Source organism: Phoenix dactylifera, chromosome 4, assembly GCF_009389715.1.
Source record: "Phoenix dactylifera cultivar Barhee BC4 chromosome 4, palm_55x_up_171113_PBpolish2nd_filt_p, whole genome shotgun sequence".
Taxonomy (NCBI): Eukaryota; Viridiplantae; Streptophyta; class Magnoliopsida; order Arecales; family Arecaceae; genus Phoenix; species Phoenix dactylifera.
Window position 1 is genome coordinate 1,636,219 of NC_052395.1, and position 24,999 is coordinate 1,661,217.

Below are 24,999 nucleotides of genomic sequence, written 5' to 3' on the forward strand. Positions count from 1 at the left end.
AATTTGGATGGTTCTTCCATCCAGGGTTGTAAGTACCCGAAAAAGGATTATTAAAAGATTTTTGATATGTATTCATAACGTTGGCCTGATCATGCAAGACTTCCTTGAATGCGGGTATTGTGGGGCAATCAGTGGTGAGATGACCAGGCATTTCACAAATCCTACAACACTCGCTGTTATGTTCTAAGGTCTTGACGGGTTCAATCCTTCTAAGTTCAATTTTCTCTACCTTCCTAGTAAGGGCTGCCATTTTAGCCTGAATATCATCCTGAGTACTAAGGTTATAAAGGCCCCCTTGTCCAACGCTAGTAGGCTTAGGCAAAGGTTTATTCACTCTATCCCCTGTATCCCATAATTGTGCAGTCTCTGAGAGAGAATCTAAATAATCCCATGCCTCATCGGGTTGCTTTTCCAAAAATAGACCATTACACATAGTCTCTATAAATTGTTTCAACTGTGGAGACAACCCTTCGTAAAAGAAACTAATGGTTCTCCATGTTTCAAACCCATGATGAGGACAAGAGAGAAGCAAATCTTTAAATCTCTCCCAGCATTCATAAAATATTTCATGGTCTTTTTGCTAGAAATTACTAATGTGCCTTTTCAAAAAGTTAGTCCTTTGTGCGGGAAAGAATTTTTTCAAGAATTCTCTTTGCATATCATGCCATGTTCCTAACGATCTTGGTCTCAAGGAGTTCAGCCATGTTTTGGCTTTATCCTTCAAGGAAAAAGGAAACAAGGTTAATTTAAGGACATCTTCTGATACATTTGGCACTCTAAATGTGATACTAATTTCCTCAAAATCCTTAAGATGAAGATAAGGGTTCTCGGATTCCATTCCATGATACTTTGGCAGCAATTGAATTACTCCTGGTTTGATTTCAAAGTGTCCTACATTTTCAGGAATAATCATGCATGAAGGTTGACTAGTCCTAGTGGGATGTAAGTATTGTCGAAGTGTCATAACTGGGGGTCTACCTTCATTACCATGGTGACTTCCTACATCATCAGGAAAATTTGCCATCTCACAAGGTGTGAGATACTGCGAAGGAATTTCAACGATGTGTCCTAAGGGATGATCTAAAGTTGTACGACTTAATCGACCGGTGTCGTCCCTATTCCAACCTAGCATACAAAATTTAATAATTTTTTTTTAATTTTTTTTTAATTTTTTTTTTAAAAAAAATAAATAAATATAAATGTAAGTACCAACTAAAGATACCCTAAAACTACACCCTAAAAAAAAAATCTATTCACAATCAAACATGCAACTAAACATTACACCTCAATTTCTAATGTTTTTTTCTAAATTTCTAGACAGCTCCTAACTGGTTTGAAGAGGGCACCTAAGCCTCCAATCCGGTCTAATGAACCGAGTTGACCAGGTAAGCTCCCAGGTAAGTGGAGGGGTCACGATGCGTTCGCAAAGGTCCCACTTAAAACCCACTTGCCTCGAACAGATGAACTGTCTCCCTTATAGGGACAAAGCTTGCCTAGACATCAACTAAGCCACAAAGCGAAATTGGTGCAACTTTCGGTGGTCTTCGTCCTATTGAGCTCGAATGTCCTTAGGGGCCAACGTCTAGTTGATTTTAATTAAGCTTAGGATATTTATGCAATGGGGTGATTTTTGGGCTAAGGACGAGTGATGAAATCCCGACCTTATCTTTTTAAATGGGTTCGGCCCTTAGAATATTTTATGCTGATGCCTTATACTATATGCAACAATCAAGAGATTTTTTTTTTTTTTATGTTTTATGACATGACATTAAATTTCATTGAATAGGTGATCAAGCAAATTATTTATTTTTTTTTTAAAATTTTATGAGTTGAAATTTGAAATTTAAATTCTGAAATTTGAATTTGAAATTTTAGGTTTTCCTTTTTTTAATTTTTTTTTTTTTTTTAGCAACAAGGGTTAATGAGATATGATAACAATAAAATTCTGATCTAGAATAATTAAATGCAGAAAATTCAAAACAGACAGCAGCAAGTTTTCGTATTAATCTGATAGTCTTAAAAGTTTCAGAATGTCAATCAGACCGTTCAGATGAAAGAAACACAGGTCCTGCAACTGACGACCAAATTTGAGTTCAATCAGACGGTGAATTACGTTGATATCAGAGTTTGATGCAGACTGTGCAGGGAATAAAAAAAACAGCAATAAAGATTTTTTTTTTTCCAAAAGAAAAATACTAACAAATCAACTAAAAATTAACTCTAAAATTATACTAATAAATCAGCCGTTCTCCGGCAACGGCGCCAAAAACTTGGTGCAAAAATAAAATTGTTCTCCCAAGTGCAGGAGAATCGCACAAGTAGTAAAATCTCGGGAGTCCGAGGTCGAATCCTCAGGGAACGATCTATAGATTATTAGCGTAATTTTTAGATGTAATTTTCAGTTGAATAAATATGTGGATTAAGATGATGTTTTGATTTTCAGAAATTAAAAGCAGAGAATAATAGATCAATAAACTAAGTTCAATCAAATAGAAATGGTTAGGGATCCGGAATCCCCCTTGACAATATTGCGTTCAAGAAATAAACTTGGTAATTCTCGATCAAGGATCAAATAAATAAAATAGTTTCAATCATGAAATATATCTTTGAATACATGAACTCAATGTCTAAGCATTCATCGTGCCAGTTATGTCTACGACAAATCAAATATCAGAGCAATCCATGCATCAATAAATATAAAACATGATGAATCTATCTAATAAAAAATATGAGAGAATCAGAACATATGAAAAGATGTAAATCCATTAAAACCAAAGTTCAGAGTTTACTTCAAGAAAGTAACAAGTCAAGGGTTCTCCCATCACCCTTCACCGAAGGATTCAGCCCTCCATTAAAACATTAGCCCCTTCCTCCCTTTTTTTTTCTTTTCTTTTCGGAAGAACAGGGCATCCCCTGTTTCTTCCCTCTCTCTTTTTTTTTTCTTTCAAAATGCTAGGGCCGGCTCCTCTGTTTTTTTTGAATGAAGGATCCCCCTCTCTTCCCCAGCCTGCCCGGCTTTATATAGTTCATGCGAGCCCTCATGCTCGCAGGGGAATGGGCGCGGATGGATGGACGGATGCAAGCGATCGCGACTCCGAAAGCTCCGGACGCGGAGGATCTGGGATTCTGGAAGATCACGATCGCCTGGGATGTGGATGATCCTTCGCAGTCGGCTGGGACTTTGCTGGGATGCGGGTGGATCGTGATCACAGAGCTGGGATCTCGGGAGATCTGAAATCTGGGACTCCATCGCTTGAGATCTGGACGTAGAGGATGATCACGGACGGCTGGATCGCAGCTGGGACGTGCGGATGAAGCGGAAGGAAGCTGAGATCTGGGAATCCTGCGGGATTTGGGGAAGGCTGAAAATCGTGGTGGATGCTGGGAGCTGATCACATGGACACGGGATGAGGAGTCGCACGCTGAGATTCGTATGATGCCTGGCTGACGGTGTGGACGGATGAGGGAGCTGATAGCATAGCTTTGGATGCTGTGGATCACTCACGGAAGAAGAGGATGAGCTGCACGTGGGCTCCGTCGGGCTGAGATGCACAGGCTTCTGGGAATTGGTTGCAGTGAACTGGCTGACTGAACTTAGGTTCCTTCTAGTGTGCAACTAGGGTTGAACCATTCAGTTAACTGCATCTTTTTGGACCCAATGCGTATTTTAGCTTTAATTTATGATCACCTGCACCCCACAAAAATATAATATTAATGCAGCACTTTTATTATTATTTATTAGCAATAATACTAATTTAAGTGATGTGTAGATCGCACTTTTGTGCTCTCATCAGAGCCTTAGGGTGGTCTATTGCCGATTTGAAGGGAATTAGCCCCTTAATTTGCACGCACCGGATATATTTGGAGGACAATGCCAAAACCACAAGGCAAATGCAACGAAGGTTGAATCCTACGATGAGAGATGTGGTTAAGGCAGAAGTCCTCAAGTTGCTTGACGTGGGTATTATTTACCCAATTTCCGACAGCAAGTGGGTAAGCCCTACTCAAGTCGTTCCTAAGAAATCGAGTTTGACGGTGGTAGAAAATGAACAAGGTGAACTAGTTCCAACTCGTGTTCCGACGAGTTGGGGCATGTGTGTTGACTACCGAAAGCTGAATTTGGTCACACGAAAGGATCACTTTCCTCTACCCTTCCTAGACCAAGTGTTGGAGAGAGTTGCAGGGCATGATTTCTATTGTTTTCTCGATGGCTATTCGGGATATTATCAAATTGAAATTTCATCGAAAGATCAAGAGAAGACTACCTTCACTTGTCCTTTTGGCACATTTGCTTTTCGACGAATGCCATTCGGGTTGTGTAATGCACCTGCAACATTCCAAAGATGCATGCTCAGCATCTTTGAAGACATGAACGAGAAATTTTTGGAAGTGTTCATGGACGACTTCTCTATTTTTGGCGACACATTTGATGATTGCCTGTCACATTTACAAGCTGTCTTAGCTCGATGTATGGAAAAGAATTTGATACTGAATTGGGAGAAATGCCACTTCATGGTGCCAAAGGAAATTGTCTTAGGACATATTGTTTCATCGAAGGGCATGGAAGTAGATAGAGCTAAGATCGATTTAATTGCTAGGCTACCTGCACCCAAGACAGTTAGAGATGTTCGATCATTTTTGGGTCACGCCGGATTTTATAGGAGGTTCATCAAGGACTTTAGTGTCATAGCTCGACCATTATGTAACCTCCTATCCCTTGATACATCGTTCAATTGGACTGAAACTTGCCAAGATGCATTCGAGAAGTTAAAGTCTATGCTTAGCACTGCACCCAGGAAGATAGGCAAAGGGGGAAGCGGCTAGAACTTCTCCTCCAACGTAGCTGGTAAGGCTATTGAGAAGGCATCGTTCGACCACCTGATTGGTCATTACCTTTTGAGATTATATGCGACGCTAGCGACTATGCGATAGGAGCTGTCCTAGGACAACGCAAGGATAATAAGCCATATGTCATTTACTATGCAAGCAAAATCTTAAACGATGCTCAAATGAATTACACTACCACCGAGAAGGAATTGCTTGCAGTAGTATTTGCCTTAGATAAATTTCACTCTTATATCCTTGGTGCTCCTATTGTTATCTTCACGGACCATGCGGCACTAAAATATTTGTTGGATAAGAAAGAAGCCAAACCACGCTTAATACGATGGATACTTCTACTCCAAGAATTTGACATCACTATCAAAGATAAAAAAGGAGTAGAGAATGTGGTTGCTGACCATTTATCACGATTAGTTTTTAATGATTCGATGCCACAGTTTCCCATCAAGGACTCATTCCCTGAAGAGCAGTTGTTTGCACTCTCTATTGTGCCATGGTACACTGACATTGTAAATTTTCTTGTTACGAACCGGATTCCGGAGCATTGGGGGTCGACAGATAGAAAATTTTTTTTGCGCGAAGTAAAAAATTATTACTATGACGAACCCTATTTATTTAAATATTGCAATGATCAAATCTTTAGACGATGCATACCGGATCATGATATACAAAGCGTACTCTCTTTCTGCCATACTGATGCTTGTGGTGGACACTTTGCCTCTAAGAAAACTGTTGCAAAGGTCTTGCAATGTGGTTTCTATTGGCCTACTATGTTCAAAGATGCCCACGAGTTCTGCAGAACATGTGATCCATGTCAACGTATTGGAAGTCTAACTCGTAGGCAAATGATGCCTCTTCAACCCATTACTATTATCGAAATTTTCGATTGTTGGGGCATCGATTTTATGGGCCCATTCCCACCGTCTTTTGGATATGAATACATTTTAGTTGGTGTCGAGTATGTGTCCAAATGGGTAGAAGCTGTCGCTTGTAGGACCAATGATCACAAACCTGTCCTGAAGTTTTTAAAAGAAAATATTTTTTCACGATTTGGGATGCTTAAGGTTATAATTAGTGACGGTGGAAAACACTTTTGTAATAAGCCTTTCGAGACCTTATTGAAAAAGTATGGTGTCACCCATAAAGTTGCTACCCCATATCATCCGCAAACTAGTGGCCAGGTAGAGTTAGCCAATAGGGAGATCAAGCATATTTTAGAGAAAACGGTGAACCCATCACGAAAAGATTGGTCCTTGAAACTATCAGATGCATTATGGGCCTATCGTACTGCATACAAAACCATTCTTGGCATGTCTCCCTACCGGCTAGTCTACGGAAAAGCGTGTCATCTGCCTATAGAAATAGAATATAAATCATATTGGGCAATTAGAAAATTAAATTTTGATTTACAAGATGCCGGTCCAGCTAGAAAATTGCAATTGAACGAGCTTAATAAGATTCGCAGAGATGCTTATGACAATGCTAGACTTTGTAAAGAACGAATGAAAATGAGGCACGATAGATCAATTTTAAGAAAATCTTTTAAACCTTTACAAAAGTTTTTTGTTATGACTCTCGCTTACATCTGTTTCCTGGCAAGTTGCGATCGAGATGGACAGGTCCTTATATTATAAAAATTGTTTTTCCACATGGAGCGGTTGAGAGAATCCACGAGATGGTAAAATTTTTAAGGTAAATGTGTTGGGAATTGTGTCCCAAAGCCAATTTTTTTAATTGTAAGAAATTGGATTGTGTATATGTTTTATTAAAATGAATAAAAATTTATTCTGGCAATTTTCTATTCATCACAAGTGTTACATCTTCAAATTGAACTCCTGTGTATTGTGATGAAGTCCTTAGGACTAATTTAGTGGATAAAAGAGGTTTTATCATTTAGTCCTTAAACCAGTTCGCGACCAAATGATGAGCTGTCAATTGGACGATAGCTATATCAAGTATAGGTCATTGTGTGTCATTTAGTTGGTTGTCCTCTTAAACCAAGGAGTGTGGAGACACTGTATGGCATACAGGTGAGATGCAGGAGTACATCATCACTGAATGGTGACTCACCTGCGTAGCACTCCACTGTCGGGAGTTAGCTCGCAAAGCGTGTGGACATAAGTACCCCTTAGACTTGAGACTGTCACGGTGACTTGCAAGCAACTCACTGTACTTAGGCACTGGATGACCTGAATTTCTAATTCAGGGATCAGAAGGATGCTGGGTGCAGTCAAGTACTCGCGAAGTCTGTGTATGAGTCAAGATGGGATTGACCGCTCCAGATTTTAGGAGTTGATGTCTCACTGTTTTTCAATTCAGTAAAACCTTGGCCAGGGTAAACCAAGTGATAGATCACTTGATTTGATTATTTGAAATACACTATGGATGACCGGATCCAGAGGTCGACGGTCCACTCTGAGGTCATCTTGAGCATCGATGGTCATAGGGATGAATTATGCAACAACCATACGTCTAGGTTCTTGAATGTTGCTTTGCATATTCGACCTATCCGGACATCGGGTATCATTGCTAGATGGTCACCTCGATTAGTGCATGGAGTGGTTCATGTACTACCGGCTTAGTGTTCGAACCTATCGGAGTCACGCACATAAGTCAAGTTAAGTAGAAAGGACTTGATCCAATTTAATTGAGAATTAAATTGTGGGTCATTTGAGATTTGGTTTTGTCTATGTTCAGCTAGCACTGAACATGAGGTACATACTGAATTTCATGGATGTGTATTTAATTATGTCTGTATTCTGGCTTAATCAAGTTTCAATTAATGTAATTGAAATTGATTTGGACTCATTTGTTGAGTTTGGTTTTGAATTGGATGAATTGGGCTTAATGATGATTTTATTAGAATTTATTTCATATTTATTCTAGTCCAAGTGTGACTTGGATTGATCTGAAAATTGAACTAATTGGAGTTCACATGAATCAGATTCATGTGGAATTTTTCGGGATCCAAATCTTTCAAATTGGTCTTCAATTTGGTTTAGAACCAATAATGGACCCAAGCCCATTTGATTCAGCCCATTTGAATTAACCCATTTAAGAAAAGTCAAATTTGATTTGGAAATTTACTTGTTTGCCCCTCTAATTGAATGACACGGTTTTTGTTGGTTCTGGTTTCTTCCTCGGTCCAGTGGACCAATTTTTTCTGCAAGTAATTTTCCCGTGGACCGCGTTACTTCTTCTTCTTCCGAACACATCGAAGGCCGCTTGATCTTTCCTCTTTCGGCTACCATTTGAAGATCCGAAGAGACGTGTCTCTTCGGTTTTGAAACCTCTTTAATATAGTACTGATTTAATTGAAATCAAACGGTTCAAAAAATTCAATAAAATCATGAAACGTTTGGCGTTCACTCTTCCCTTTTGGCGTTTTCTCTTTTCTGGTTCAGCCTTGTCTTTGCCTATAAATAGGCTAGCTTTCTCTTCATTCACAGCTAGAAATTTTATTTGGGGAGAGAGGAGATTCATGATCTTTTGAGTAGCCTGTAAAAGAGAGAAAAAGGAAACGGAAAGAAAGAGGAAAAGAAAAAAAAAGGGAAGAAAGAATTTTTGAAATTCTTTTCTTCCAGGGGCTTATTTGCAAAAGGGTTTTTGCACTATACAGACATCATCCTATCTTCCTGCATTTCTTGGCGTGCGTGTGAAGTAGAGGGTCCGTACATCCGGGCCTCGCATAGCACCAGATCCACCAGTACCAGATCCGGCACCAGATCCAATTCCAGATCCAGTTCCCGATCCAGTACCAGATCTAGCATCCGATCCAGTATCTGATCCAGCACTTGGCCCTGTACCAGATTTTGTTCCAGAGTACCTCGACCATCTTCCGCTGCGGGATCGAGGTATGGTAAACATAATATAGTTATGTTATTTATTTATACCTGTTATAAATAAATAAATAAAATTTTAAAATTGATTTTCTGACCTGGCATCCGATTTTATCGGATTTTGCGGGATATTTTTCCTTCAAAATGGACACAGGTTAAAACCTTTTCTTGAGAATTTTGCAGATGAAGAGGACTTCTTTTTCTTGGGGGAGCCCTCTTATGACTGAGCTTGACGACAAAGGTATGTGTATATTAGTTAGAATTATATTTTTCTTTTACTTGTAGTTTTCTTCTTATTTTGTAGGTCTTCTTTTCTGGAAATCAACAGCTCAAGGTATTTCCCTTCTCTCCAATATTATTTTCTCTACTGTCTCTCATATAAATATTTCTTGTATCTATTACATTGAGGACAATGCAATGTCTAAGTTGGGGGGAGGGAAGTATTTTCAAAAAAAAAAAAAAAAAAACTTGCTTTTGCATTTGATTTATTCTATTACTTTCTTTTCTAAGCAAATGCACATTTATTTTCATATTGAGTTTGTGCAACTATTACGGCAAGGAACACATGCATATTATGACTGATCAGAGACCTATTATTAGATCCCCGCACATGTACTTAATGATTATAGGAAGGCCTCAGGAGTTCATATTTGTTTAATGCATTTTTATTAAGCTGTATCTGTAAAAGAAGTACGAGTATCCTTGTCCGTACTATAAGGTTCATGATTTAGTTTTTACATAAAGATAGAGGTTGAATACCCTGGCTAGATCACCAAAGTGCCTTATGTTCCGACCTTGGTTGACCTATAGTCACGATGCAGTCACGTCATATGGTTCAGTTTACCTCCTCTCTTTTTTTTATCGCAAAAAAAAAAAAACAAGTCTGACCTCGTGGCGTAGTCTGGTTCGAGTAATTAAGCCCGAGGGGTGTTTTACCTAATGCCTTGAGCCAACTGGATCAGGAGTCATTAGCCGAAAACTCGCTACATGGATCTTACTAGAGCCTAAGGGGGTTGGACTATTGTAATCGTCATATTTGTTTAAAAATAAAAATAAGCATGAATAAGGTTGGTAGGACTGAACCCAGTGACATGTGGTAATGGCTGGTTTGACTCCATTAATTTAGAACTCTGTGTACTTTGGACGTTTAGCTGGGCTTGATAGCTCCTTCTTTATATGCGAACCATTTTTGACAAATTTAGACAACATGAGATATTCTAAAAATTTGATAGATCAGGCTCTAATAAACTGTAGTAAATACTTGTGAACTTGAGTAGTGCACCTAAAAATTCAAGCAGTGCTATGTTGTGGTGGAGGTATTAGTGCTCTAAGAAAGTCATACTCTTTTATGCACACTACACTTTCATATTTTCCTTGCTTTGATAGTTGCCACGCTTGAAAATATATATTAATTACATGGGTATTAGCTTAGAATTTAGGACCTCATGTCATATCATTCATGACGTTTGTGGGCTCTACAAACCTTCACGAGACAACACTCGTCCACTAGGATAACCTATGGGTTTAACGGCTTGTTGCACGTGCTAAGTGCAATCGTGGTGCCCTACGAAAATGGGTACGTATCTTAGTTTTGTATCTTTAGCTTCAATAAAAAAAACATAGGTTAAAGCACACCTTTTGCACTCTCATTTTATCATTTGCCCGTTAATTACTAGAGACTAGTAATAAGCTAGTTGGGGGGTGTGATGAGAGCACAAAAGTGCGAATTACATATCACTTAAATTAGTATTATTGCTAACAAATAATGATAAAAGTATTGTATTTATATTATATTTTTGTAAGGTGCAGGTGATTGTAAATCAAAGCAAAAATGTGCATTAGGTCCAAAAAGATGCACCACCACGGATAACCAGCCAACCGTATGAGTCAACCCCAGTTGCACACTTGAAGGAGGCTAAGTTTAGCCGACCAGTTCACTGCAACCGATTCCCAGTAGCCCAATGCAAAGTGTGCAAGCTCAGCCATCTCGCAGCTTGTTGAGTTGATTTCCGCATCGGCCTTCCATCCCAGCATCGAAGCAGGGGAAGCATCCAACCCTCCGTGATCCACGCGGTGAACCAGCGACCAGCTCCTTCCAACGCCGCATCCAACGAGTGCCCACCGAGATCAGCACCTCCCATCAGCTCGTCCCAGCCACCCCGTCTTCACTGCATTCCAAGCTTCAATCCCGCAGCCATCCGCTCACCCTCCAGCTCCAGCTACCGCGATCGGCTCCGAGGCACCAATCGATCCCAGCCATCTGCCGCGTCTCATCCCAGAACACCCAAAGCGCCACTGATCCCGTCCTCCCAGCCGAGATCAGCACCCATTCCTTCCCGTCCAACTTCCGTTTCAACATTTTTCCAGCATCACAGCCGGAACTCGCGTCCAAGCATCCCGCATCCATTGCTCCCGGATCTGCATCCAAGCTCTTCCGGGCAGTCCGCTCCTCCAGCAGTACCCAAGATCAGCATCCACGATCATCTTGCAACGATCTCCCAGCATCCCGCGGCAATCTTCTACCAGCTTCCCCGCATCAAATCCCTTACAGGCTTCCGGATCCGTGACTTGCTCCTCTTCCGCGTTTCAGCCTTCCTCTCAGCCGAGCCCAACGCCCATTCATCCGCCTCTTCCAGATTAGCAAGCAATCAACCTCCGTGATCCATTCCCGTGAAGCGCCGCAGCAGCCGCGATCACCTCCCAGCCGTCCGCGTCCTCCTCCTTTCCAACGCTCGTGAGCATCTCGGCTGGGGAGGGAGGGAGATTGTTAAAAGAAGGGGCTCCGATTTGAAGAAAGGGGGCGGTTCTCACACAAAAAAAAAGAGAAAACAGAGGAGTTTTTCCTCTCTCTCTCTCGGGTTGTTCTTCAAAAGAAAAAAAAAAAAGAAACGAGGAAACAGGGGATGCCCTGTTTTCGAAAAGAAAAAGAAAACAAAAAGAGTGAGAAACAGAGAGGGAGATGATCGGCTAAGGTCCTAGGTGATGGGTGAAGAAAAATCCTTTGGTGTACCGAGTTCATGATGTAAATTCTAATCCTTTGCTTTATACGATTTATCTTTTGATTATGTCATGATTCTTATATGTTGAAAATTATTTTATGATTTATGCTTATTGATACATGTCTTCCTTGATTATTTGATTCATCGTTGACGTTATATGGCACGTTGAATGCTTAAAAAAAAAAAAATTCATGTTATCAAGAACATACTCCATAATTAAATTTTATTTGTTTATAAATCTTAAAGAAAACAAAAGAATCATAGAATTTATTTCATGAATTTGATATTATCGAAGGAGATTCTGGATCCCTACACTATCTTAATATATCCAAAATTTGATTTATTTTCTATCTGCAAAACATCATCTTAACCCACGAATTCATTGAATTAATTAATCTGAAATTACGCTAATAATCCATATTTCGTTCCCTGAGGAATCGACCTCGGACTTCCGAGTTATACTACTTGCGCGATTCTCCTGCACTTGGGAGAGCAGTTTTATTTTTGCACCAGTCCGCATATAGGACCCATGGCAGCCTCGGGGTCTCCTCTGTGGGTGTGAGTGGCAGCTCGGGGTCGTCCGGCAAGGTGCACTCCACGATGAAGTTGGCAAGTACCTGAGCTTTAATGGCTGGTCTGGGACGGTATTCAAGGTTGAACTCCCTGAGCTCAACCGCCCATTTGGCAACCCTTCCAGCACGTTCCGACTTTTGCAGTATTTGCTTCATAGGCTGGTCGGTCAGTATGGCTATGGTATGTGCTTGAAAATAAGGCCGAAGTCTCCGAGCTGAAATGATCAGGGCAAAAATTGTCTTCTCAAGCTTAGAATATCGGGTCTCAGCATCCCTGAGGACCCGGCTGGTATAGTAGACTGGCTTCTGGAGCTTGTCCTCTTTCCGGACTAGGACTGAGCTCACTGCGACCGGGAAGACGGCCAGATACAAGTAAAGAACCTCGCCCCGCCGAGGCTTGGTGAGTAGCGGGGGAGAGGCCAGAAGGCGCCTGAGTCCTTCAAAGGCTTGCTGGCATTCCTCTGACCACAGGAAGTTCTTTGGCCGCTTGAGGATCTTGAAGAAAGGGAGGCAGCGCTCGGCCGACCGGGAGACAAATCTCCCCAAGGCAGCGACCCGCCCGGTGAGCCGCTGCACTTCTTTAACTGTCCTTGGAGGTGTCATCTCTTGCAGCGCTCTGATTTTCTCGGGGTTGGCTTCGATTCCACGCTGGGTTACTATGAAGCCCAAGAATTTGCCCGAGGTAACTCCGAATGCGCACTTTGCGGGGTTGAGCTTCATTTGATATTTCCGGAGCTTGGAGAATGTTTCATTGAGGTCGGCCACATGGCGTTTCGCCGCTCGGCTCTTCACTAGCATGTCATCCACGTAGACTTCCATATTTCGGCCGATCTGGTCTTCAAAGATTTGGCTGACCAACCTTTGGTATGTAGCTCCGGCATTCTTCAGCCCGAATGGCATCACTTTGTAGCAATAGGTGCCTTTGTCGGTGATGAAGGCCGTCTTCTCCTCATCTTCTGGCGCCATTCAGATCTGATTGTACCCCGAGAAGGCATCCATAAAGGTCAGCAGCTGATGTCCCGAGGTGGAATCGACGAGCTGGTCAATACTGGGGAGGGGGAAACTATCCTTCGGGCAGGCCTTGTTCAGGTCGGTGTAGTCCACGCACATGCGCCATTTTTCGTTGGCCTTCTTCACGAGGACTATATTGGCAAGCCAGTCTGGGTAGGAGACCTCCCGGATGAAGCCGGCCTCAAGGAGCTTATTCACTTTCTCGGCCGCAGCTTGCTGCCGTTCCGAGGCAGAGCCCCGTTTTTTCTGTTTTACAGGCCTGCAGGTCGGCTTCACCTGGAGTCGGTGGACCATGACCTCAGGGTCGATTCCTGGTATGTCGGCGGGCGACCAGGCAAAGACATCAACATTGTCCTGTAGGAAGCTGATGAGGCGATCTCTCTCGCGAGCGTCAAGGCCGGAGCCGACTTGCACGGTTAGTTCGGAAAAATTTTCTCGTTGAGGAATTTGGATGAGAAGCTCACCGGGCTTTACTTGCTTCTTCTAGAGGTCGTCCCTCGCGTCCAAGGTCTCTATGGGCAGCGAGCGGCCCATTGCTTGAGTTGGCACCTCGGCTGATAGCTCTTGCCGACTCGACTCTTCAGTTGATTGCTTTGCTTTACAGCTCGCCATATAGCACTGTTTAGCCATCAGTTGGTTCCCGTGGACCTCGCCTACTTCTTGGTTGGTAGGGAATCACACGAGTAGGTGACAAGTTGAGACCACGACCCGAAGGGCATTTAGCCCCGGTCGTCCAAGGATGGCGTTGTAGGACGAGGGTAGGCGGACCACAAGGAAGTCCGTCCTTACTATACTTTCTCAGGGGGCGAGGCCGACCGTCACAAGGAAGCTGATCTCGCCCTCGACCGGGACCGAGTCCCCAGTAAATCCGACCAGCGGGGCATTTATTTTTCGAAGCTGGCTTCCTGTTGACCCCATTTTTTGGTAGACGTGGTAATACAAAACATTAGCTGAGCTTCCATTGTCAACCAAGACACGTTTTACATCAAACTTATTTACAATCATAGAGATGACCACAGCGTCATCGTGAGGGGTCCCAACCCCTTCCAAGTCCTCATTCGAGAATGAGATGGCTTCAAAAGTGCGCTAGCGCTTTGGGGTGATCCCTTCCCGGGCTGGCTCTCCAGCCGAGGTCCCTCCAATTACATTGATGGTGCCGGCGATGGGCCTGTTGTCATTCGGGTTTTCGGGTGGTATGGCATTTCCCACCGGCCTTCTTTCCTCACGTCGGTTCCTTACGAACCGATTGAGTACTCCGCGGCGAATAAGCACCTCAATCTCATCTCGGAGCTGAAAACAGTCCTCCGTGTCGTGCCCGTAGTCTCGGTGGAAGCGACAGTACTTCCTGGGATTGCGGGGAATTCCTGTATCCCGCATAGGAGGTGGAGGTCGGAAAAAGTCCCGACCTTCAATCTCCATCAGGATCTCGGCACGAGGTGCGTTGACGGGAGTGTAGTTTTCATACCTCCCCAGGTGCATTCGAGGTCGTAGCGGGGAACCCGGCCGAGGCGGGGACCTCGGTCGAAGCTGTCCCCGCTATCGAGGCGGGCTTCTCAGCCGGGGGATGTTCTTCTCTCGGCAGGGGGACCGACTTCTTTGACGGCCGCGCTCTTCGCGGCGTTTCTTCTGCTTCTTTGAAGCCTGTTCAGTTGTACCCCGCCTGGAGGCAATAGCCTCCTCAGCCTTAGCATACTTCCGAGCTCGGGCCAGCATCTCGGTGAAGTCGGCAGGGAAGCTCTTCTCGATAGAGAAGAGGAATTTGTAGGAACGAGCCTCAGTTTTTAGTGCCGACATGGCTATTGACTGGTCGAGCTCGCGAACCTCCCACGTGGCGGCGGTGAAGCGGTCAAGATACTCCTTAAAAGATTCCCCCTCCTTCTGCTTGATATCTAGGAGGGAATCCGACGTCCGCCGCTGGCATTGGCTGGCAGCAAAGTTGGTGGCGAACTATCTGCCGAGCTGCTCGAAAGAGGATACCGTGCTTGGCTTCAGCCCGAAAAACCAGAGCCGAGCTGTCCCTCGGAGGGTCGCTGGGAAGGCCTTGCAGAGCACGAACTTCGAGGAACCTTGCAGTGCCATGAGAGCCCGGTAGCTTTCTAGGTGGTCGAGGGGGTCGGTGGTTCCGCTGTAAGGCTCCACTGGAGGCATCTTGAACCTCGAGGGGATCGGCTCGTCCTCAATCTGGCGGGAGAAGGGGGACTTGGTGGTGAATTCAAAGTCCCCCTCATGCCTTGCCTTCCTGCTGTGGAACGCTTCAATCTGGCGCTCCAGGTTCTCGACTTTCCTGTCGAGCTCCCCAGCCCGGGAAATTGTCACTGTAGTTTGTTCCGGCTCGCGGTGGTCCGGTGCTGACTCAGCTTCGGAGAGCTGGGGTATTCTGTCTAAAGATCCCCCCAACAGCTCTCTCCGGGAAGACACTCGCTCTTCGTTGTTGGCTCTGGAAGAGCCGTGAAGGTTCTGGCCTTGGAAAATCGGGCCGTTCGGAGGAAGCACCGGCGGGACCTGGGCCTGCGGGGTAAGCGTAGGTAGGGCTTCCTCGCGCCGCAGGCCTTGGACGGCGGCGGCCAAGGCCTAGACTTATTGTACCAGAGCGTTGAACTGTTCCGGCAGAACTTGGGGATCCGGATCAGCTGGAGAAGGCGAATTCTGGACAGAGTGTCCAGGACTATGCGGGGGACGCCGGGAAGCATTGGAGGCTCCCTTACTTCTCAACTTCATGACCGCGACTCGGTCCCTTCCTCTAGCGCCAACTGTTGCTGGAAATTGGACCCGGGGACGGCCGTCGGCTGAGGAGGAGGAGCTTCGGCGAACTCTGGCGGACGGTGATCTATCGGCGAGCGGCGTCCTCCGTGGAGGAGGGGACCTGCAAAAAGCCGGTGGCCGGAATTTCCGGCGCCGGCCCTCCGATGCTTAAGTTAGAGGGGGTTTAAATTTGGGAGAGAGGAAGAGGGAAGAAGCGTTCTGCTTCCTTTTTTCTGAGTCCAACCCCTCATTGAGAAGGAGGGGTTCCTCTTTATAGGGAGGTCGGATTACCTGTGATGTGATGGGGCGAGGTTGCCGTACGGCTTAGCACGTCGCTCGAGTTGGTGCGCGATCAAGTGAATTAATGCTTCGATGTCGGATATGAGGCCGGGATCAGAGAGTTGTCACGACTGACTGAACGCTGCCGAGCCGATTTGCCGTGGAGGACTGAGGATCCATAGATAACAGGAGCCATGCGCATTGATTGTTGAGTGAGCCGGCGATACACATTAATTGTTGAGTGAGTCGGAGATACACATTAATTGTTGAGTGAGTCGGGGTTTGCAGAGGTCATGCGCATTAAATGCCGGAGGCGGTGGCAGGGTATGGCCCCTAACCAGACTTTGGCAGGAGGCAACCGCGGCAAGCGGGTGGCGAGGACGGACTTCCGAGGTTGGGAGCTCTTCGGGTCGGATGTTTCGGGGTCGGGCACCGAGCTCGGCCGCCCGAGGTCGGCCGTCGTCCGGTCCCCTGACGGCAAGGTTCTCATGCACTCGGGGGGGGGAAGCTGCGCTCCCCCAACAGTTTGTTATGCTCTATGTTGGGATTAGTATTGACCCATTTATACCTGATCCAATTCGACCTAGATGAACTTAAATTAGATTTGCATTTTAACACAATTCAAACACAAATTGGATTTAGGTTGTGCTTGTCCTTGATCTAACTCGGCACACTTGTAGCTTACCTTGCATTATGGCATTTTGCAATCTATCTGCTCAACCTTTGCACACAGATTATGTTTTAAAGTGTTCCAGCATAAGGAAGTAAGAAGATGCATGGCAACACCCATTGCAGAGCTGCACTCCTGTTGGCTGCTCATTCAACTAATCCAGAAAATAGCCTCCGAAGGCCAGCACAATATTATTTGAACAGCCTCGGAAAATCTTCTCGCAAATCTTGCTGCTTTAAAAGTATTAGTACAAAGAGTTGACATGATGATTAATTTGAACATGAAGCTGATTATATAGCCATATCATTACCCATAACTAAGCAAAAATTTAGGTGAACTCACCCATGCATCAGTCATGCCTTGCAAGACTGCTGTGGCAACAGGTTTCTGCAGAAAAAATTCAACTGCCACAGATGATTGACAATCAAAATCTTACATAATTCCAACATCAATCTACCTAATCACACCTATACATCAGTCATCTCCCCACCAGATCCATTCATCGAAGTTCCGACCCTCTTCTGGTGCTAGACTTGATGCATAGCAGCAACGCAGCTATAGATTCAAGCTCAAGGCAGACGCTATTAACAACAAATTCAAGTACTTCACTTCAGTAAGTGCTGTCGATTTCCTGTTTACCTAAAAATACGCTAAAGAGATTGTTGTTAGAACCGACAAACAAAGTTTAATTTAATTATACTCTTACCTTTTCTACTCGAAGAATAGTGGTCGTAAGAGATCGATCCACGGGGAGGCGATTGGAGTTGCATAAAAATCAAAACGTTCACTCGAATTCAAAGCCGATTTTTGAACAATGATAAAAAAAATATTACTTCGAGAAGGTTGAATGATTCTCTGGTCTACCAGAGAATGTTTTCTATTTGAAATTAACTAAAAGACAGGTACTTAGATTCGAAAAGCATTTATATATTTAACTATCAAAGAAAAGCTTTGGCATAGAAAATCGATGGAAGCTAAGAAGATTGAAGCCTGGAACATAAATTGCATAACAGAAAATTAAATATATTGCATAAGAAGAAAAATTACAGAATCTGCAAAACAGAATAAAAGAGTAGAAATTAAAATTGCAGCATAAAAAAAAATTTTAAAAGTAAAACTCTCCACCAAAATAAAACTCTCAATTAATAATTTTAAAAAAACTAAAACTAAAAACAACACTGCCTCCCCCCTCCCTCTAATTTTTTATTCCTCTTTTCTTCAAAACAGGGCATACTTTGTTTTTTTTCCTTTTTTCTTTCTTTCTTCTCTCCCAAACCGAACTCTCTTCTCCCCTGTTTCTTTGGCCAGAGCCCTGAAGCCAGCCATGGATCCCTTGATTGCGCATGGAGAGGAGGAGGAATGGGCGCCTGGGATCGTGTGCGGGATCACTTCTTCGGAACGGACGTGGGATCTCGGGAGGTGGATCCGGATGAAGAGCGTCGCGGGTGCTTGGATGCGGAGGAGGTTGGACCGGCCGGGATGATGGCGTGATCCGTGGAGCTTGGATGCGATCTGTGAGGCGGGATGCTTGTAGATGGCTGGATCATGGGAGGAAGGAGAGGCCGGACGCTGGGAACGTTGATCACGGAATGGAGCTGGGGTCTCCCGTGATCAATGGGAGGAACGCACGGACCGGCTGAACTTGGATGCTTGCTCCGGATGAGATGCAATGGCTGGAATGAGGATGTGGAGATCACGAATCCGGAAGAGGGGGATGCGGAATGAGACGGGAAGACAAGAAAACAGGGGAGGATTGCTGCCGTGAACGCGGTGGGAGGCTTGAAATCGAGCGTGGAAGGCTTTGGACGCTAAGATCACAGGAAGGAGGGACGCGAGCTGTGACGTGGATCCGTGGGGACCGTTGCTCCTTCGTTTTTGCACAGGCTGAGACGGGAAGAAGGCTAATCTGGGAGAGGGTTTATGCGATGCAGGGAGATTGCAGAGTCTTTGGATGCAGGGCTGATTTGGAAGGTGATCCGATGGACGGCGCGGATGCTAGAAATTTGTTGTTTTGGGTGCGAACCGCTGCGGTGCTACGCTGGGACGTAGCTAGTCTTGGTGCGGCTAGTTTGTTGGCTGGAAATGGGCACTTGGAATACTTGCACTCAAACACAAATAAAACATTTAATTAATTAATTTTTTATTATTAATGATTAGCTATAATACTAATTAAAATAGTATGAAAATTGCACTTTTGTGCTCTTATCACACCTCCCAACTAGCTTATTGCTAGTCTCTAGCAATTTAGTGTGAACATGATAAAATGAGAGTGCAAAAGTGTTATTAATTTTTATTTTTATATTATTAGTATTAATATATATATCAATATGCATGAATTAAAATAAATACTCACTTTCGTAGAGCATTACAATTGCACTTAGCACGTGCAACAAGCCGTTAAACCCCTAGGTTACACTAGTGGACGAGTGTTGTCTCGTGAAGGTTTGCAGTGAAGTTACCTACAAACTTCATCAGTCAGGAATTTCTAATATTTAACTCGAAATTTGAATAAGTATTACTGTATGAACCTAGAATTGCAAAGACAATAAAAACTTATTGCTATCATATTTAAGCAGACTCTAACGCAAGTTTCATTACACCCCATTTATATGCTAACAAGTCAAGAATGTAGTGAGGTGCAAGATAGTATCATATAAATGAGTGGCTTTCACTTACTTCCAACATGATCACTCTAATTTTCAAGACTTTCTAGAGTTAAATGGTAATGAATACCAAGATTTAACTTTTAATCAGACTGAATGCTAAGAAGAATAACTTGTGCAATATCTAGCCTTATTAAGCTTTCTAGCTGATCCGTGTAGCGAGTGTTAGGCCAATGACTCCCAATCCAGATAGCTCAGGGCACTAGATGTAAACACCCTAATAGGCTTAATAACTCAAGTCAACTAGGCTCCAAGGCCGAATTAGTCATTCAGAGTTTAATCTCAGTCATCCTCACCTTTTTACTCGAACACTCGCTGCTTGCCAAGCAAGAGGCTCGGTTACTCAGTGAGAAGACTTACAATGAACTCCTTTTATTATTATATTTTTTTTATTTTTATTGTATTTCCTTTATATATATATATATTAGGGTGTTCATCACACATATAACTTTAAATTATCCAGAAGATTAAAAGTATTCATATTTGTTGCAAGTTTACATACCCCACTATTCATGTGCTTACGTGTAGGTGTTAAATCATCTTCTATCATGTTAGCAGAAGATAGGTGGAACGAAAACTCAAGCAAAAACTGCTATTATATTTCCTAACTCAAAGCTATTGTCGAAGCAATTTCTAGTTTGTACAGCCAAAAAGATTAGAATTTGAGTTAAAAATTTGAAATCCTTTTTTTTATATATAGGCACAAAAAATCAAAAATATTCTCACCCCCATACCTAAATCTAACATTATCCTCAATGTTAAAGAAAATTTAAAGCAGTAATAGGACATAGGAGAAGTTACCTGATATGGGTAGGTAAATTGACAATTGGGGCAAAAACCCCCAAACCTGCATATTAGTAAAATTTTACAATTTATATAAATTGGGTTGCATCCCAAGAGCGCTAAGTTTTATGTCTCCAGACAAAATGTAGATTCATTTTTTTTCAACCATTATCTAAGAATGGTTTTGGAAGAGTTCGAGGAAGAACAGTCGGCCGATGATGATCCATGCTCATAAGGGGAACAGAATTAGGGAGCGCATGCTCGACCCCTTCCTCGGAATGGGCAAGATAAGCCTTTAAAGGGTCCTTACTATAAATTTGTAAGAAAGTCTCCTGAACCAGACTTTCAATCATGTCAACTTCATTGATTTCTTTATCATCTGGTGGTTGTTTACTTATGTTGAAGACATTAAGCTCGACTTTCATGTTGCCAAAAGATAACTTCAGCATACCATTTCGACAATTTATCACAGCATTTGCTGTGGCTAAGAAGGGTCTACCTAAAATTATAAGTGTGTGACTATCTGGATGTATTACAGGTTCGGTCTCAAGGATAACGAAGTCTACAGGATAGTAAAACTTGTTTACCTTCACTATTACATCCTCTACAATCCTCTTGGGGTACTTTACCGTCCTATCTGCTAAGGAAAGGGTAATATTTGTGGGCTTTAATTCCCCCAAACCTAATTTTTGGTACACATAGTAGGGAAGTAGGTTCACACTGGCTCCTAAATCTAATAGGGCTCTCTGGATGATCGTCTCTCCTATTTTTATTTCAATAGTGGGGCAACCAAGGTCTTTGAATTTCGGGGCAATCTGTTGTTGAATGAGAGATGAGGCTTGTGCGGCCATAATAGCTTGCCTAGGAATGCTGGTTTTTCTTTTGACCGTGATGAGGTCTTTCAAAAATTTTGTATAAGAGGGAATTTGTCGTATGGCATCGAGAAAATGTATATTTATTTGAACAGTTTTAAAGACTTCCATTATTTCATCAAGTTAGATTGTTTCTTGGAGTCCTGAAGTCTACTGGGAAAGGGAACCTTAGGTTGGCATGTTTCTATGGGTTCTTCCTGTTTGTCCTGTTCTTGACCCCTCTTTTCAATAGGGTTCTTATTGGATTCATTCTTATTTTCTTTTACGTGTTCAGGAAGTTGGACTTTATTGTCCACTTGCTTACTAGACCTTAAAGTGGTAATTGCTTGGACTTCATAGGCCGGATTTCCATTAGAATTGATTTGATACCGACCTCTCTGACCTTGATTTTGTTGTCTACTAGGGTTAGGCACTAGTTGACTAGGTAGTTCACCTTTCTTCTTATCCCCTAAAGAGTTTGCTATTTAGCTCAGACTAACCTCAAGTTTTGCAATTGCTTGCGTATGGAATTGGTTAGTCTGGGCTTGGGCAGTATTGGTCTGTTGTTGTTGCTTGATAAAATCTTGTTGTTGTTTCATCATATTAGCCATCATGATTTCTAATGGTGAAGGTTGCTGTGGGATAGGAGCATTATAAGGAGGTACAGATGGAACCAAAGGTTGGTTCATTTGTGATGGACCTATCCTGGAAAGTTGTTGTGAAAACCTGGTGGACCACCTTGATGCTGAATAGGTTCGTTCTACTTGTATGAGAAATTTGGGTGGAACCTATTATCAGGGTGGTAAACTGGGCTGAACAAGTTAGAAGTGGGCTTCTTAAAGGCACTATATGAATTTAGAGCATTTGCTTGCTCGGTCTTTATGGTGGGCATATTAGGGCAGCACTCTACTAGATGCTTCGGACTGTTACACAAGATACACAAACTATATGACTCGTGATCTACTTTCATGATGGAATTTGACTCTTTATATGAACTTGAACTAGTGAACAAAGTAAAAGCATCAAACTTTTTACTTAAATTGTTTACTCCAGTCACCAGATTGGATATAACATTTTTGAGATCTGGGTCCGCTTTTATTTCATAATTACCTGATTTTCTAGATCCGAACTCATCTCTATTTACTTCCTCACCATAGCTACTCCAATTTTGGGCGTTCTCGGCTAAGTCAACAAGAAATTCATAGGCTTGATCTGGGGTTTGGTTCATGAACCTACCCTTGTGCATGGACTCGATCATGTTTCTATGTGCCGGAGGTAGTCCTTTATAAAAGAAGTAGACCAGATCAGCCTTATCAAGCCCATGGTGTGGGCATTTGACCAACAAGTCATGGAATCGTTCCCAAGTTTGGAAGAATTCCTCTTCAGATTTCTCTCTGAAAGTTTTTATGGCATCCTTAATTTTTTCTGTTTTAATCATGGGGTAAAATTTTGCCATGAACTTCCTAGATAGTTGTTCCCATGTTGTGATGGAATTTGGGGCCAGAGAATATAGCCATGCCGCGGCTTGATCCTCTAAGGTCATTGGGAACAATCTCAATTTTACACTTTCTTCATCTAAATTTTGATTTTTGAAAGTTTGACAAATTGTAATGAATTTATTTAGATGAATGTAGGGTTGTTCACTTTCAAACCCATGGAATTTGGGTAGCATATTTATTGTCGCAGCCCGAATTTCAAATTGGGCTGCATTATTTATTGGCAACACTATACATGTAGGTGGACTAGCGGATGCAGGAGCGAATAATTCATTCAGGGTTCTCATATGATCACCCATTGTAGAGATTGGTGGTTGATCAATAATTCATCGGATGTGATGATAATTTTTTCCAACCTCTGGGTTAAATGGTGTTAACTTACCCCTTAATGATCTTCTACCATGCATATATTATCCACAACTAATTAGACTCGACTCCTAAACGAAATCCTAAAAGAGAAGAAGAAAGGCTAGACCAAGATGACCACAATCAACACCACACAATAGATTGGCTCTTTAATCTTGAGATTAAAGAAGGTGTAGTAGCTTTTAATCTAGTTGCACAGAGATTTATCAGGTTAAAAAGTTTCTGAAATTCTCTCCTAGATTAGACAGCTCCTAATCTTCCTTTCAGATTAAGCTTGAGCTTACCAGTTAAGCGATCCAGTAACCAGTGACCAGAAAAGTCCCAGGGTGTGTGGTGGTGCCAGAAGGGATACACCGATACCACAATACCCGTTACAGTTCTCACTGTTGTAAAACTTTCCTAGACATCACCAAGTACTAAATTCTCACTAGAGTGGCTTTCAGCCGCTTCTTTCCAAGAGCCTAATTGAGCTCGAAACCCTAAGGTCAACGTCTAATTGATTTTAATTTAATTTGGCTTAGGATATGTATGCAAGGTGGTGATTTTTGGGCTAAGGACAAGTAATGACTTTCCGACCTTATCTTCTTAATGGATTTTGTCCTTAAATTATTTTATGCAAATGCTTAATACTAAATGCAACAAATATTCAATGATTTTTTTTTAAAGTTTATGGAATGTCATTAGGTTGTACTGATTAAATAAGCAAGCAAAAATTTTTTTCTTTTTTTTATTTTTATATTTATTTTTCTTTATTTTTTTTAATTTTATGTTTTTTTATTTAAATTTTTATATAGGAATAATTTGAATGTAAACTAAAAACTAATCCTTATGCGTCAGTGAATCTCCGAATGCTCGTTGAATAAGCTCTGGAGATTACTCCGTGAAGAGCCCTAATAGAGGTATGATAACCTTGGGGAATTGCACCCTATCAATTACTAGCAATTTTTTTTCTAATTTTTAATTTTTTTTTGAATTTTCTTTTCAAAATTTTAAATTCCGAATTTCGAATTTTAGAATTTAATAACTACGAAATTATTAGCTAAAAATAATCAAAACAAGAAAAATTAATTAAAAAAACTTACTACCGGAGTGCGTTCACTCCGGGCATCCAAAATTCGATTTGATCTTCGTGATCGCTCTTACTTCTTGATTTGCCTCCCCGGCAACGGTGCTAAAATTTTGTTATCGATTTTCTGTTTACATAAAAATACGCTAAACAGATCGTTGTTAGAACCGACAAACAAAGTTTAATTTAATTATACTCTTACCTTTTCTACTCAAAGAATAGTGGTCGTAAGAGATCGATCCACAGGGAGGCGATTGGAGTTGCATAAAAATCAAAACATTCACTCGAATTCAAAGCCGATTTTTGAACAATGATAAAAAAAACATTACTTCGAGAAGGTTGAATGATTCTCTAGTCTAACAGAGAATTGTTTCTATTTGAAATTAACTAAAAGATAGGTACTTAGATTCGAAAAGCATTTATATATTTAACTAATCAAAGAAAAGCTTTGGCATAGAAAATGGATGGAAGCTAAGAAGATTGAAGCCTGGAACATAAATTACATAAAAGAAAATTAAATATATTGCATAAGAAGAAAAATTACAGAATCTGCAAAATAGAATAAAAGAGTAGAAATTAAAATTGCAGCATAAAAAAAATCTTAAAAGTAAAACTTTCCACCAAAATAAAACTCTCAATTAATAATTTTAATAAAACTAAAACTAAAAACAACACTATCTCCCCTCTCCCTCTAATTTTTTATTTCTCTTTTCTTCAAAACAGAGCATACTCTGTTTTTTTTCTTTTTTCTTTCTTTCTTCTCTCCCAAATCGAGCTCTCTTCTCCCCTGTTTCTTTGGCCCAACCGAGCGCTCCTCTAC

General features: G+C 42.1%; 1 pseudogene; it reads left to right on the forward strand.

Moving 5' to 3' along the window:
• The first annotated feature begins 503 nt into the window (after window positions 1-503).
• Window positions 504-601, forward strand: LOC120110718 (annotated as a pseudogene).
• The last annotated feature ends 24,398 nt before the right edge of the window (window positions 602-24,999 follow it).